This window comes from Nannospalax galili, unplaced genomic scaffold (genome assembly GCF_000622305.1).
Source record: "Nannospalax galili isolate Female #2095 unplaced genomic scaffold, S.galili_v1.0 scaffold1212, whole genome shotgun sequence".
NCBI classification, from domain to species: Eukaryota; Metazoa; Chordata; class Mammalia; order Rodentia; family Spalacidae; genus Nannospalax; species Nannospalax galili.
Window position 1 is genome coordinate 309,349 of NW_008331994.1, and position 14,788 is coordinate 324,136.

Sequence of the window (14,788 nt, forward strand, 5' to 3'; positions counted from 1 at the left end):
GTGGCACTACCCACAATGGGCTGGGCCCTCCCACATCACTCATCAAGAAGATGCCCCTCAGACATGGCCACAGGCCAGTCCAATAGAGGCAATTCCCCAATTGAGGCTCCCTCAACCCAGGTGTGTCAAGTTGACACTAAAGCTATCCAACACATATACCATGGATTTTTTTTATTCAGTCATAACAAAAATGAATTTATGTCATGTGCAGGAAAATGGATGGAACTGACAATCACGTTAAGTGAAATAAGCCAGACTCAGAAACATAAATATGACATTTTCTCTCATACGAAAAAAAAAAAAAAAAAAAAAACTAGACTCTGTCTATATATATGACATGCAAGTAAGCTTGGGAGATAGCTCAGTAGATGGCCTTAAAAGCAGGACCTGGGGGCTGGAGAGATGGCTTAGCGGTTAAGAACACTGGTTGTTCTTGCAGAAGACCGGGGTTCAAATCCCAGCACCCACATGGCAACTAACAACTGCCTATAACTCCAGTCCCAGGGGATCCGACATCCTCTTCTGTCCTCCTGCACAACATGAGTGCACTTACCTACATGCAGGCAATACATACATACACATAAAATAAAAATAAAATTTTTTTTAAAAAAAAGCAGGACCTAAGTTTGGATCCCTAGCACTCATGTAAAGAGCTAGGCATGATGGTATGCACATGTAGCCCCCAACATTGGGGAGAGGGTTAGAGACAGGCAGATCCCTGAGGCCCATTGGTCAGCCAGTGAGTTTCAGGTTCAGTGAGAGACCTTATCTCAAATAACAAAGCTATGGGCTGGAGAGATGGCTCAGAGGTTAAGAGCACTGGCTGCTCTTGCAGAAGACCCAGCACCACATGGTCGCTAACAACCATCTGTAACTCCAGTTCCAGGGGGTCTGATGGTCTCTCCTGGCCTTCATAGGCATTGCACAACAGGAGTGCACTTACATTCAGGCAATACAAATAAATGAATAAATAAATAAATATTAAAAAGCTGGGCCAGATGTGGTACCCCATGCTCTTTGGATATGCTGAAGAGGCTGAGGCAAGAGCATTACAAATTCCAGGTCAGAGGTTACATGCTTTTAATCCCAGCACTTAGAGGTAGAGGTAGGCAGATCTCTGTGAGATCAAGGCCAGCCTGGCTATATAGGAAGTTCCAGGCCAGTCAGAGCTACATAGTTAGACCATGTCTCAAAATAATTAATAGCTGGGTGTGGTAGCATATGCCTTCAATGCCTTTGTTTACTAGCTTTTGTGTTCTGTTTTGGGGTGTGTGTGTGTGTGTGTGTGTGTGTGTGTGTGTGTGTGCGTGTGTTTTGAGACAGGGTCTCCCTGTAACCCTAGGTATGTACACCATGCTGGCCTTGATCTCACAGAGCTCCTCCTGCCTCTGCATCCCAAATGCTCGGATTAACAGCATGCACCACCACACCCAGTGTATTAATAATTCTAAAAGAAGAAAAATTGACTTTTTTTGAGGCAGGGTCTCATGTATCCTAGTCTTCCCTAGAACTCACTATGGAGTAGAGGATGACCTTGAACTCCTGATCCACTTGCCTCTAGCTCCTGAGTGCTAGTATTTATAGCCCAGGGTTTTGTGCATGCTTAGCAAACACTCTACCAATTGAGCTAAATCTCTAGCCTCTATGAACTTTTATTAAATGTTACATTTAGATCAAAAAGATCTAAAAAAATAGAATTTACATAACACATCAACTTTTCTCAAATTATTCATGTATTCCCTCTTAGGACCACATACTCAGCAAGCATTCTTTTGTGTGTTTCTCTGAAACACAATCTTGTCATGTAGCTCAGTCTGGCCTGGAACTTATTATCCTCCCATCTCAGTCTCCAAAATGCTGGGATGACAGGTGTGATCACACAAGCATTATTCTTTATTTTTAAATTTTCATTTATATTTATGTATATGTGTCTCTGGGTTAGGGGAGGCATGTATGTGCATACATGCATTCAGCACCTGCAGAGACCAGAAGAGAGGATTGGATCCCATGGAACTGGAGTTACAGATGATTGTTAGCCTCTGTGTGGGTACTGGGAACGAAACCCGGGTCTTCTGCAAGAGCAGCCAGTGCTCTTAACCTCTGAGCCATCTCTCTAGTCCCCCCCACCATTTTTTAAAATCACTTTTATTTTGTGTGGAGGGGGTGTGCACATGCGCATCTATGTGAAAGTCATAGGACAGCATTTAGGAGTTCCCTCCCTCCACAATGTGAGTCCTAGGGATTGAACTTGATCTTCAGGCTTAGAGACAAGTGATCTTATCCCCTGAGCCATTTTACCCTATATTTATTTATATATTTTTTAAAGTTATTTTTCATTTTATGTGTATGAGTGTTTTACCTGCATGTATGTAAGTACCTCTGTATTGTGCAGTGCCCATGGAGGCCAAGAAGAGAGCACTGGATCCCCTGAACTGGAGTTACTTATGGTTGCTAGCTGCTGTGTGGGTGCTGGGATTTGAACCTGGGTCCTCTGCAAGAGCAGTCAGTATTCTTAACCGCTGAGCCATCTCTCCAGCCCTAGAAAACATATAGGTTGAACACTTTTTATTTATTTTTTAATATTATTTTTATTTTATGTGTATGTGTGTATTGCCTGCATGTAGGAAAGTGCACCCATGTTGTGCAATGCCCCCGGAGGTCAGAAGAGGCTGTTGGATCCCGTGGAACTGGAATTACGGACAGTTGTTAGCTGCCATTTGGGTGCTGGGATTCAAACCCAGGTCTTCTGCAGGAACAACCAATGTTCCTAACTGCTGAGCCATCTCTCCAGTCCCCAGCCCCTATATTTTTTAAAATATTTTTATTTTATATGTATTGGTGTTTTGCCTGCATGTATATAAGTACATACCATGTATGTACAATGCCCCACAGAGGCCAGAAGAAGGTATCAGATCCTCTGGAACTGGAGTTACAGATGGTTGTTAGCTGTCATGTGGGTGTTGGGAACCAAACCCAGGTCTTCTGCAAGAGCATCCAGTGCTCTTAACTGCTGAGCCAGCTCTCCAGCCTGCCTATATTTGTGTTTTTAAATGCAGACAAAACTGTGATAACAGAAATTTAAACATCAAAGCAGGGTGTGGTCCTGCACCATTTTAATCCCAGCTCTTGGGAGGATCAAGCTCTTAGGAAGATCAAGAGTTCAAGGTCATCTTCAGCTTCATAAGGAATGGATGGATTTTGAGGCCAACTTGGGCTACATGAAACCCTGTCTCAGAGAGAGGGAGGGGAGAGAGAGAGAGAGAGAGAGAGAGAGAGAGAGAGAGAGAGAGAGAGAGAGAGAGAGAGATCAAACATCAGTGCATCAGCAGACTGATCAGGGAATTTGGCAGGGACAAGTTACTGTGACTCAAAATGCCCATGTGAGTATTCACTCAGCTACACAAAGGAGAGTCCTGACACCAACAGTCATGAGTCTTGGTTTGACATTAAGGTCCATGTCAAAATGCCTTTATAATTAGGAAAATCTGAGTCATCTTTCAGCTTCCTCTATTGCACTTCTGAGTCACTTCCTTTTCTATTGACCCACCCATGATGGGTGGGTAGAACATGCCTGTAGTCCCAGCTACCTAGAAGCTTGAGGCAGGGGAATGGCTTGGACCCAGGAGTTTGATATCAGCCTGGGCAACACAGTACAATCTGGAAAAAGAAGAAAAAGGGAAGAAGAAGAATGGTGGCTTAATGACAGAGTACTTGCCTAGCATGAATAAGGCCCTGGGCTTGATCCCCAATACCTCAGCTGGTAGAGTGCTTGCCTGTCATGCAGGGAGTCCTAGGTTAGACCTTCAGTACCACATAAATGTATAATCTTGGGACTCAGGAAGTAGAGGTAGGAGGAGCAAAAGTTCAAAGTTATCATGAGCTCCATAGTGAGTTCTAGGCCAGCCTGGGCTGTGGAGACTCTGACCCCCCAAATAAATAATAAAATAAAAAGAGAGAATGAAAGAAAAAAAGGAATATCCAAAAGCATAGGTTTGGGAGAGTTTGGGAACTTTCAGATATTAATGAGCACCAAGTTCTGTGTAGTCATTTTACAAATGATGTAAACAAGGTTGAGAAACCATTTCTTTTGCATGGCTACATGGCCTCTATCATGTAGCTGCACCTAAACTCAGGTCCTCTTCTCTAGAAGAGCTGATTTTTTTTAAGATTTTATTATTTTTAATTGTGTGTGTGTGTGGAGTGTGTGTGTGTGTGTGTGTGTGTGTGTGTGTGTGTGTGTGTGTGTGTGTACATGAGTAAAGGTGCCCATGGAGGCCAGAAATATCCTTGGAGGAGTTACAGGTGGTTATGAGCCATCCAGTGTGGATGCTGGGAACTATACTTATCTATATTCATACCCTCTGTAAAAGCAGCACTCTTAACCTGAACCATCTTTTCATCCCCTGATTTATTTATTTAGTTAGTTAGTTATCTCTTTCTTTTTTTTTTTTTTTTTTTTTTACTGGGCTAGCAGTCTGTCAATCTAGCTGGTCTTAAACTGTGGCAATAGTTCCCTCAGTTTCCCAAGTGCTAGGGTTACAGGTCTATACCACAGTGACTGGCTCTGAGTAAACTGATTTCAGGATAAATTTGAACTCCACCTTAGATTTTTGCCTTGTGGTAGTGGGAATTGAATCAAGACACCACCAAGCTAAGCCCCACAGCTCCAGTGTAGACAATTTTTGTTAGAAGTAAAAGATATATTTGGGCCAGGCATGGTGGCGCATGCCTGTAGTCCCAGCATTTGGGAGGCAGAGGCAGGTAGATCTCTGTGAGTTCAAGGCCAGTCTGGTCTACATAGTGAGTTCCAGGACAGCTGGGGCTACAGGGAGACCCTGCTTCAAAAAGACAAAAATATATATGTGTGTGATTTGGAAGGCTGAGATAGGAGGATCACAAGTTTGAGGTCAGCCTGGGTTACATTATGAGGTCCTATGGGGGTGGGAGAAGAGAAGAGAGAACACACAGGGTCAGGGTTCATCAATCTTTAGAGCCAGGTTAACTTGTTGTGGGGGATGTCCTGTGTCTTTCAAGATGTTTACTCACATCTCTAGCCAGGCATGACAGCTCACATCTGTAAACCCAGCACTTAGGCGGTAGAGGCAGGAGGACTGTCATGTTTAAGGCTACCCTGGGTTACACAGTACCAAGCCAGCCAGGGCACTGTGACAAAAGCCTGTCTCAAGAAAAAGAGGGAAAAAGGGAGGCAGAGATGAAGGGAAGGGGAACAGTTGTCTAGCTGATACAATCACAAAAGCCACCAAGCATTGCCAAATGCCCCCTGGAGTCCCCCAGTTAAGACTCCTGTGCCACCAGGAGGTGTTCCTAGCCCTTCTCCTCTGAGGCTACTAGGCCTTCAGATGGGAATCTCCAACCTCTCTCTGCCCCCAGTGGCCTCGAAAGTGGCACCTGGGGTGAAAATGGGAAGCAAAAGCTTTTACCCATCCTCCCTCTTGCCAAGGGGATCTCCCAGTTGGACAGGAATTTACATAATTGGTAAAAATAACACAAAATGTTTGCAAAATTTTGCTCTTCACTGTGACTGATATCAATCAAGATAGGACCTTAAGCTCCTTCTGGCCTGGGGACTTTGGGTAGAGAATGCTTGCCTAAACCAGTGATTCCAAAGTGCTGGGATCATTCAAGGGGCTGGGGTTGAAAGAGCAAGAGCTCAAGGCCAGCCTCCACTACATGAGACTGTCTAAGAAACTAAAAAGGGAGAAAAAGTGTTTCCCTAACATACCTGAGGCCCTAGGTTTGAACCTCAGTACCAGCAAATTAAAAACAAAGCCTTTTCTTACAAAGGATGGAGGGTGGTGGGGTAGTGATGATATGCCAAGAGAGCTGTTCTTTTGTGGGGGGAGGTTAATATATTTTTTCTTTCTAAGACAAGATCTCACTATGGGGGCTAGAGAGATGGCTCAGCGGTTAAGAGCACTGACCGCTCTTGCAGAAGACTCAGGTTCGATTCCCAGCACCCACATGGCAGCTATGAACCATCCTTAACTCCAGTTCCAGGGGAATCCAAAGCCCTCTTCTGATCTCTGCAGCATAGAACGACATGGGGGCACTCACATACATGCAGGCAATACACTCATACACATAAAATAAAATAATAAATTTTTTTTAATCTTACTATGTAGTACAACTGGCCTGGAACTCACTATGTAGACCAGGCTAGCCTCAAATTCAGAGAGATCTGACTGCCTCTGCCTCCAGAGTGCTGGGACTAAAGGTGCACACCACCATGCCCTGTAAGATATTTTAATATAGACTTAAGAATGAGAGTTAAGAGTGAAAAGCTGTTTTCTGCACAATTTCCCCTTGACTCAGTGGGACCACTTTCCCTAGCCTGCACAGACTCTGACCATTGCTCATACTTAAGCATTTCAAGCTGTGTTGTCATAGAAAGACAGGAAACAGATCGTAGCTATGGAGATTTGTTCAAACACACTGCAACATAGACCAGACTGTGGCAGAAGTGAGTGGCAGTTCTTCCTTGGACCTACAGTGTTTCCTCTTAACTTGCTATTTCCCTGTCTCTTCTCACATGTTTATGCTTCACACTCCTGCCCTTGGATGCCAGTTTCCACCCACCAGCACTGTTCTAACCACCTCCTTTGCCTCAGGAAGTCATAGTTTAAAAACAGAATCATTGGGGAAGGGGGAAATGGGATGAATAATAAAGTATAATGACAAAAAATATGAAAGTGTCATAATGAAACCCATTACTTGCATGATAATTTTTAAAAAATTAAGTGAGTGTGGTGGCTCATGCCTGTAATCCCAGCCCTCTGAGGTGGAGGCAGGAAAATCAGGAGTTCACGGCCAGACAAGGAAGACGGCTTAGTAGGCAGTAGCTGAGGACTTGAGTTGGAGCCTCAGGATTCACTTGGTGGAAGGAGAGACTGACTCCTGTAAGTTACCCTCTGTTCTCCACATGTATGCAGTGGTACACCCCCACCCCTATACCCTCACCCCCCAAAATAAAATGCAATAATTTAAAAAAGAAGTTCAAAGTCATTCTCTGCTACATAGTGAATTTGAGGCCAGCTTAGGCTACAGGATATCCTGTGTCTCCAAAAAAAAAAAAAAAAAAAAAGATTTGAAGTTACATTTGCCTGGCTAAAATGGTAAAGGAAGCAAAATTCTTCTGGGCCTTTAGTTTTTGCTGTTATCTTCCAGCACTGTGGAAACCCCTGTTCAAGACACTGGCTACCTAGCATATCAGGCTGCCACTGTCCCCTCCTTCTGGCTGTCTTTCCAATCTTCCTTCCTTTTTTCTTCTTTTTTTAAAGGTCTCATGTAGCCAAAGCTAGTCACAGACTGGATATGCAGCTAAGGATGACCTTGAACTTCTGATCCTCCTGACTCTCCCTCCCAGTGCTGGGATTATAGGCATGTGCCACCAGGACTTCATGATACTAGGAAAGCACTTTACCAGGTGAGCTACATCCCCAGGCCAATCCTTATACATTCTAATCTCAGGAAAAGGGAGGGCAATTCCATCCCTAGAAGTAGGTAAGATTTTCTCTTCTTCAATTTGAAGGCCTGTGAGGTATGACTAAATCACATGTACTCCAGATAAGGAACAGAGAAGGATATAAAGGAGATTATGCTTTACATTTAAAATTTTAAACAGGGCCCAATAAGATAGCTCAGCAAGTAACAGTAACAGCACTTGCTGCCAAGCCAAACCACCCAAGAAAGACCGACTCCCACAAGTTGTCCTCTGTGTATATACCTCCTCGATACAGAAATAAATATGAAGTACTCTTTTTAAAATTTTAAAATGGGCCAGGTATGATGGTGCACACCTTTAATCCCAGCACTGGGGAGGCAGAGACAGGCAAATCTTTGTGAGTTCGAGGCCAGCCTGGTCTACATAGTGAGTTCTAGGCCAGCTTGGGCTATAGGGAGACTCAAAAAAAACATTTTTTTTTAAATGGGAGCTGAAGAGATGGCTCAGTTGGTTAAGAGCACTGGCTGCCCTTGCAGAAGACCAGGGTTTGGTTCCCAGCACCCACATGAGGCTAACAGTGATCTGTAACTCCAGTTTCAGGGGATTCAATGCCCTCTTCTGGCCTCCGTGGGCATTGCACACACATGGTGTACACTTATATATATGCAGGCAAAACACTCACACATAAAATAAAAATATTTTTTTAAATTACCAAAATTTTGGATTTTTGAGTCAGGGTCTCCCTTTAGCCCCAGCTGGCCTGGACTCCATATGTAGACCAGGCTGGCCTCACTCTCACAGAGATCTACCTGACTCTGCCTTCTGAGTGCTGGGATTAAAGGCATGCACCACCAAGCTAAACATCAATGCAAACTTTTAAAGAAATTATTGAGGACCAATTCCATAACTCTTGAGCCCTTTCATACATTTAAAGAATAAAAAAGAAAATGACTCAGCAGTTAAGAGCACTGCCTGCTCTTGCAGAGGACCTAGGTTCAGTTCCCAGCACCCACATGGCAGCTCACAACCATTTGTAACTCCAATTCCAGGGGATCTGATGCCCTCTTCTGACTTTTCTGGGCTCTAGCACACACACACTGCACATACTTATATTCGAGAAAACACTCATACAGAAAAAAATTAAGTAAGAGTACTTTTTTTCTGAAACGGCATCTCACATTATTGTCCAGGCTAACATGGAACTCACTATATAACCCAGGCTGGCCTTGAACTTGCAGCAAAATCTTCTTGCCTCAGTCTCCTGAGTGTTGGGATTTTAGATAGGAGCCACCAAGCCCTGGTTTACAAAATAGCTCCCTTAGATGGTCATGTGATACATGCTAGTACTCCTAGCTCTTGGGAAGCTGGGACAGTACACTAAAATTCAAGGCCAGCCTGAACTATACAATGGCAAGATCCTACCTGAATAAAAGAAGAAAGCTTTTGTGTAAGTTTAGTGGTAGAGTTCTTGCCTAACAGTGTCCTGGATTCCGTCTCTAGCTCACACACATATACACACAAGCTTTCTTCAGAGAACAAGAACATCTAGCATGCTGTAAGCTCCATCCAAGCTCTAGGAAGAGAGGTATAGAGTAATTCCCTCTCCTTAAGTCTAGGGAGAGACTTAGCTCTTCAATAGGTAGGGCTTTGTCACTAGGTAGAGGGTCATCCTTGGACTTTATATAAGATTAATGGTATGGGAAAATCAAGGCAAAGGCTGACTAGCAACAAAAATCAAAGGGATGTAGCTCAGTTGGTAGAGTGCTTACCTAGCACGCATGAAGCCCTGGACAATCAGGAAGTTCAAGATCATCCTCAGAAAGTTCTCAGCCATCCTTGACCAGAGAGGGAGTTCAGTGCCAGCCTGCATGAGACCCTGTCTCAGGAAAGAAAAGTTAGAGTGGCTATGTTAGCGTTTTCATCCAGGTCTGAAGGGGAAAACCTCTGTGAATGAAAGAAATTTTGCAGAGCCAGGTCACAACAAAATTAAACTTCAAGGTAGAGGCAGGTGAGATTATGGACAGTTTGATCTATGTAGCAAGTTCCAGGCCAGCAGGGGCTATTAGGAAGACCCTGTCTCAAAAAATCCCTACCCAAAAAAAAAACTTCATTCAAAAACTATAACTAGCTGGGTGTGGTGGCTCACATCTTTAATCTCAGCACTAGGGAGGCAGAGGCAGGCAGCTGTTGGCAAGATCAAGGCCAGCCTGGTCTACATAGTGAGTTCCAGGCTAGCTGAGGCTACAGGGAGACCCTGTCTCAAAAAGACAAACAAAACAAAACAAAAACCTACAGCTGAACTAGGAGTGGTGACTCATACCTATTATTCCAGCATTTGGGAGACTAAGGAAGGATCACTGAGAGGTCAAGGCCAGCCTGGGCTATATGGTGATTTCCAGGCTAGCCAGGACTGCAGAATGAGACCCTGTCTCAGAAAAAAAAAAAAAAAAAAACAAAGTTAGGGATATAATTCAGTGGTAGAGTGCTTGCCTTGCATATGAGAAGCCCTAGGTTCAATCCTTAGTACGACACACACACAAAACCTCAAAACCCAAAACCAAGAGACATACAACAAAGACAAGCAAAAAACAAAAATACCATAGCTGAAGATGGGCGATTGCTTTGCACCTGACAAGGCATTGACTTCAACTTCCAGTGTCCCCAAACCAACTGCAGACAGACAAGGTCAAAGTTGTCTTTGCTGCTTCTCTTTCAGGGATAAACAGGGTTTCATTTTTGTTATGTATTCTTCCAAATATTTTTCTATGGATTTCCATGGGTAGATATCTAGGTGTATACAGAAGTGTATATAGTATTGCATGGTTTTTATTAGTCTACATCTTTTTACACTTAGCATGTTCAGAGAACTCTGCATATTACTACATACAAAGCTATTTGGCTTTATCATTGTTACATAATGTCCCATAGTACAGGAGTGTCAGTTTAGCCATTATGTTTGTTTTGCTATTATGTTTCAGTGAAGTCTTTATTGCCTCTAAACATTGAAAGATTCATTGCTGGGTCAGAGTATATATACTTAAAAAAATTTTTTTGAGATAGTGTCTCATGTAGCCCAGGCTGACTTTGAATTTGCTAAGTAGCTGAGGATGACTTTGATTGCCTGATCTTTCACCTTCACCTCCCATGTGCTAGACTTACAGTGTGCACCACTATGCCTGGCTATATATTTAAAATTGCAATACATACTTGAAATTGCCCTAAAGTGAATTATATTCCACCAATCTTAATATGATACTTTACAAGCCAGTCCTGGTGACACAGGCCTGTAATCCCAACTACTCCAGAGGCTGAGGCAGAAGTTGAAGACCAGCCTAGACAACTTAGTGAAGTCCTATCTCAAAGTAAAGTAAAAAGAGACCTGAAACTATAGCTCAGCAGTAGAGTACTTGCCTAAGATGCTGAGGTCCTGGGTTCAATCCCCACGACTGCACAAAAAATATCCAGGAACTTCCCTATACTTCTGTTTTTGTTAACACTTGATATAAGTAGCCTTTAAATGATTTTTTTTAAGACAAGATCCTTTATGTAGCCCAGGCTGGCCTTGAACTCTTGATCTTCCTGCTTCAACCTCCCCAGTGCTGGAATCACAGGCAAATACCACTATACCTTGTTTATTTCTGTTTTTTTATCCATCATTAAAAGGACTGAGGACTCATTTCTATTCCTGAAAACTACCTGGTGGGAGAGAACCAACTTCCATAATTTGTTCTCTAACCTCCAGATGGGAGGAGCCAGGGCATGTGCACCCCCTCCACCTACACACAGAAATCCCAAGAACAGGACTTCCCAAAAGATCATACTAAAATTTCCTTGCCTCCATGTTGTACAAACTCTCCTACTGGAGACAGCTGTGGTTTCTAGGAATCTGAAAGGTACCTCTGATCTATGTAATACAGGTACCTTTAAAAAATTTTTTACATTTATTTATTTGTGTTCTCTCCTTCTTTCTACTATGTGGATCTTGGGGCTCAAACTCAGGTCCTTGGGGCTTGGTGGCAAGTACTTTTACTCCCTGGGCCATCTTTCTGGCTCCAGTGTTTAAAATGTATCTTTCCACTTCTACCACACCATCAGATCACCATTATTTCTCATTCTTTTTTGGGGGGAGGTATTTTAAGACAGGATCTTATCTAATCCAGGCTGGCCTCAAACCTTAGGCTCCTACTCCTCCTGCCTCTACCTCCCAAATGCTGGTATTACAGGCCTGAGTCACCACTCCCAACACCAGCATTTGTTTTGCTTTGTTTTTTGTTTCTGAGAAACAAGAGTCTTACTGTGTAGCTAGTCTGGCCTTGGATTTACAGCCCTGTGTTCATGTCTTAATAGTGCTGGGATTATGGCTGGAGAGATGGCTCAGCTATTAAAGGCTCAGGCTCACAACCAAAATGACAGAATGCTGGGACCACCACAGCCAGCTCATGGTTGGCTACTGCATTGCAGTGGATTTCTCATTTATTCCCTGGCCTCCAATCCCTCTGTCAATGCATTCTAATGCCCAAATTAGAGTAATGGAACTGAAGGAGAGCATACACTATGGTATTTAGTGTCAGTGGTTCCCAACCGCCTACAAAAGTTCATGCCAGTTCAGACCAGTAGTACAGCTGTGTGATCTCAGCATTTGGGAGGAATAGGCCGGAGAATCAACTCAAAGCCATCCTCAGCTACAGAGCAAGTTGTAGGCCAGCCTAGACTACATGTGACCCTGCCTCAAAAAACTTTTAAAAAAGGGGATTGGGTGTGGTGGCACATGCATTTAGTTCCAGCACTCAGGAGGCATAGGCTGGTGGATCTTTGTGAAACCTAGGCCAGCCTGTCTACATAGTAAGTTCCAGGCCAGCTGGGGCTACAGGGAGACCCTGTCTCAACCCCTCCCCACAAATGACCTTTTAAAAAGGTCAGGATGGGGCTAGAGAGATGGCTCAGTGTTTAGGAGCCCTGGTTGCTCTTGCAGAGGACCCAGGTTAGATTCCCAGCACCCACATGGCAGCTAACAACAGTCCTTAACTCCAGTCGCAGGAGATCCGATGCCCTTTTGTAACCATGGGCACTGCACGACGGGTGCAGTTGCACACATGGAGACAATATACTCATACACATAAAAATAATAAAACTAAAAAAAAAAAAGGTCACGCTAAGCATGGTGGCTTATGCCATGCCTATACTCCCACAATACAGGAGGCTGAGGCAGGAGGACTGACTCCACTTGGAGGCCAATCTGGGAAAGGCCAGGTCTTTCATAAAGCCTTCTTCCAGGTCATCTACCCCAAATGAAGTTATCTCAATTCCAATATTAAGTTGTTGATGCCTCACTGAATATATATATACTCCATCTCATATTATGGTTGGTTGTCATGCATAATTGAGTTTACTTACAGAAAAATTCCAGAGTCACTAACAACAAAATTCTTCTCTCCATCTTCCCTACCACATTGTAAAATGGTGATTCTAGATCCTTTCCCCCAAACAGCTGGGCTCCCCATCTTCTTGTTAAGCTGATCTTTAATTTTTGAAAATTTTATTATTTATTATTTTATGTGTATATTGCCTGCATGTATAAGTGCACCTGTGTCATGCAATGCTCGAAGAGGTCAGAAGAGGGCATCAGATTCCCTGGAACTAGATGGTTGTTAGCTGCCATGTGGGTGCTGGGATTTGAACCCAGGTCTTCTGAAAGAGCAGCCAGTGCTCTTACCCGCTGAGCAATCTCTCCAGCCCCATCTTTAAAATTTTATGTATTTATTGTGTGCCACAGTACCTGGGTGGAAGTCAGAGGGTAACTTTCAGGAGTCAGTTCACTCTTTCCACTGTGTGGGTTCCAGGGATAAAAATGAGTCCTCGGTCTTTTTATTTATTTTTTGAAACAGGGTCTCCCTGTAGCCCTAGCTGGCCTGGAACTCACTATGCAGTCCAGGCTGGCCTCGAACTCAGAGAACTACTTGCCTCTGCCTCCCAAGTGCTGGGATTAAAGGTGTGCTCCACCATGCCTGGCATGTCTTTTTTTTTATTTGTAATTTTTGTGCTTCCCAAGTGCTAGGATTAAAGGTATGCAGTCACTATGCCAGGTTTAAAAGGAGCTGGGAATTGAACCCTGGGTTTTGTGCATGCTAGGCAAGCACTCTACCAACTAAGCCATATTCCTGGCCTGCTACTTTACTGCAATATTGAGACAGGGTTGCCTCCACCTCTGGAGGCACATCCTGTTTATGCCCAGGGCTTCCTCAATGGTAAGCAAACACTCTACAACTGAGCTATATCCCCAACCACCATAATTTTTTTAGTCTGCCAGCTGTCTTGTTATGTAACCAAGAATGACCTTTAACTTCTGATTCTCCTGCCTCCACCTCCCTAGTGCTGGAAGTAAGGTGTACACCACCTAACCCGGTATATTACGAAGTGGTGGGGATAAAGCCAAGGGATTTGTGCATGCTAGGCAAGCACTCTACCAACGAGCTGCAACCCCAGTCCCCATAAATAATCTTTTGAAAATTATTAGTGATGTAGGGAATGAGAAGGGGGGTGTGCTCTTGTAGCATCAGGACGATTTTATGGAGTCAGTTCTCTCCTTCCACCTTTAGGTGGATTCCAGGTATCGAACTCAGGTCTTCAAGCATGGGTGGCAGGTGCCCTTTACCAGCTGACCCTTTCCACAGGCCACCCATAAAAGATTCTATAGTGTCCATGAAGAGTCCCCATTTCTAAACATTGTTTGGTTCAGAGTAGGCAAATAATAGACCTCTTCGGTGTGCTCTAATTTACCCATATTCTTATAACCCTTCCCCAGCTACCAAAGAATTTCCCCATCCCCTTTACTCGATTTCTAGGTTAAGACTGGTATGGTAGCACAGGGAAAGGGGAGTAGCTCAAGCTTGTAATGGTAGCACGAGTAAGGCTGGGGCAGGAATGCCCAGTGCCCGAGGCCAGCCTGGGCTACATAGTGAGATCCAGGACCTCCAGGGCTACCAGGAGATCCTATTTCAAAACAAAGACAAAAAAATCTGGCACAAAACCAAAAACCTCTGGCACAAGTAGCACTGCACTCTTGAAAACCTTGACTCTGAGGCAGCAAGTCGGCCAGGAGGTCCGCGAGGTGCACAGGGTGTAACGTCCGGCCCACGCGCCCGGCCCACGAGCCCACGAGTTGAGAAGCCAGTGCGCTAGCAGCCATCGTTATGTAACAGTAGACCCTCTGGGGGACCGGAAGTCCAGGCCCGCCTAACCGGTAGGGGCCGTGCGCAGTTCTCCGGAAGCTCCCGCCCCTCTACCCTTTTAAGGTAACGTTCTTTTTTCAACTTGCGTCAGAGCGGC

At 44.1% G+C, this 14,788-nt stretch overlaps 1 long non-coding RNA gene across 1 annotated transcript; it reads right to left on the minus strand.

Annotated features, from left to right (window-relative positions):
* Positions 1-3,193: 3,193 nt before the first annotated feature.
* Positions 3,194-14,647, minus strand: LOC115069269. Its single transcript, XR_003848540.1, has 3 exons — positions 14,498-14,647; positions 9,232-9,338; positions 3,194-3,226 (listed from the first exon to the last, which is right to left on the minus strand). It is a non-coding gene; the product is annotated as an uncharacterized LOC115069269 (long non-coding RNA).
* Between the last annotated feature and the right edge of the window lie 141 nt (positions 14,648-14,788).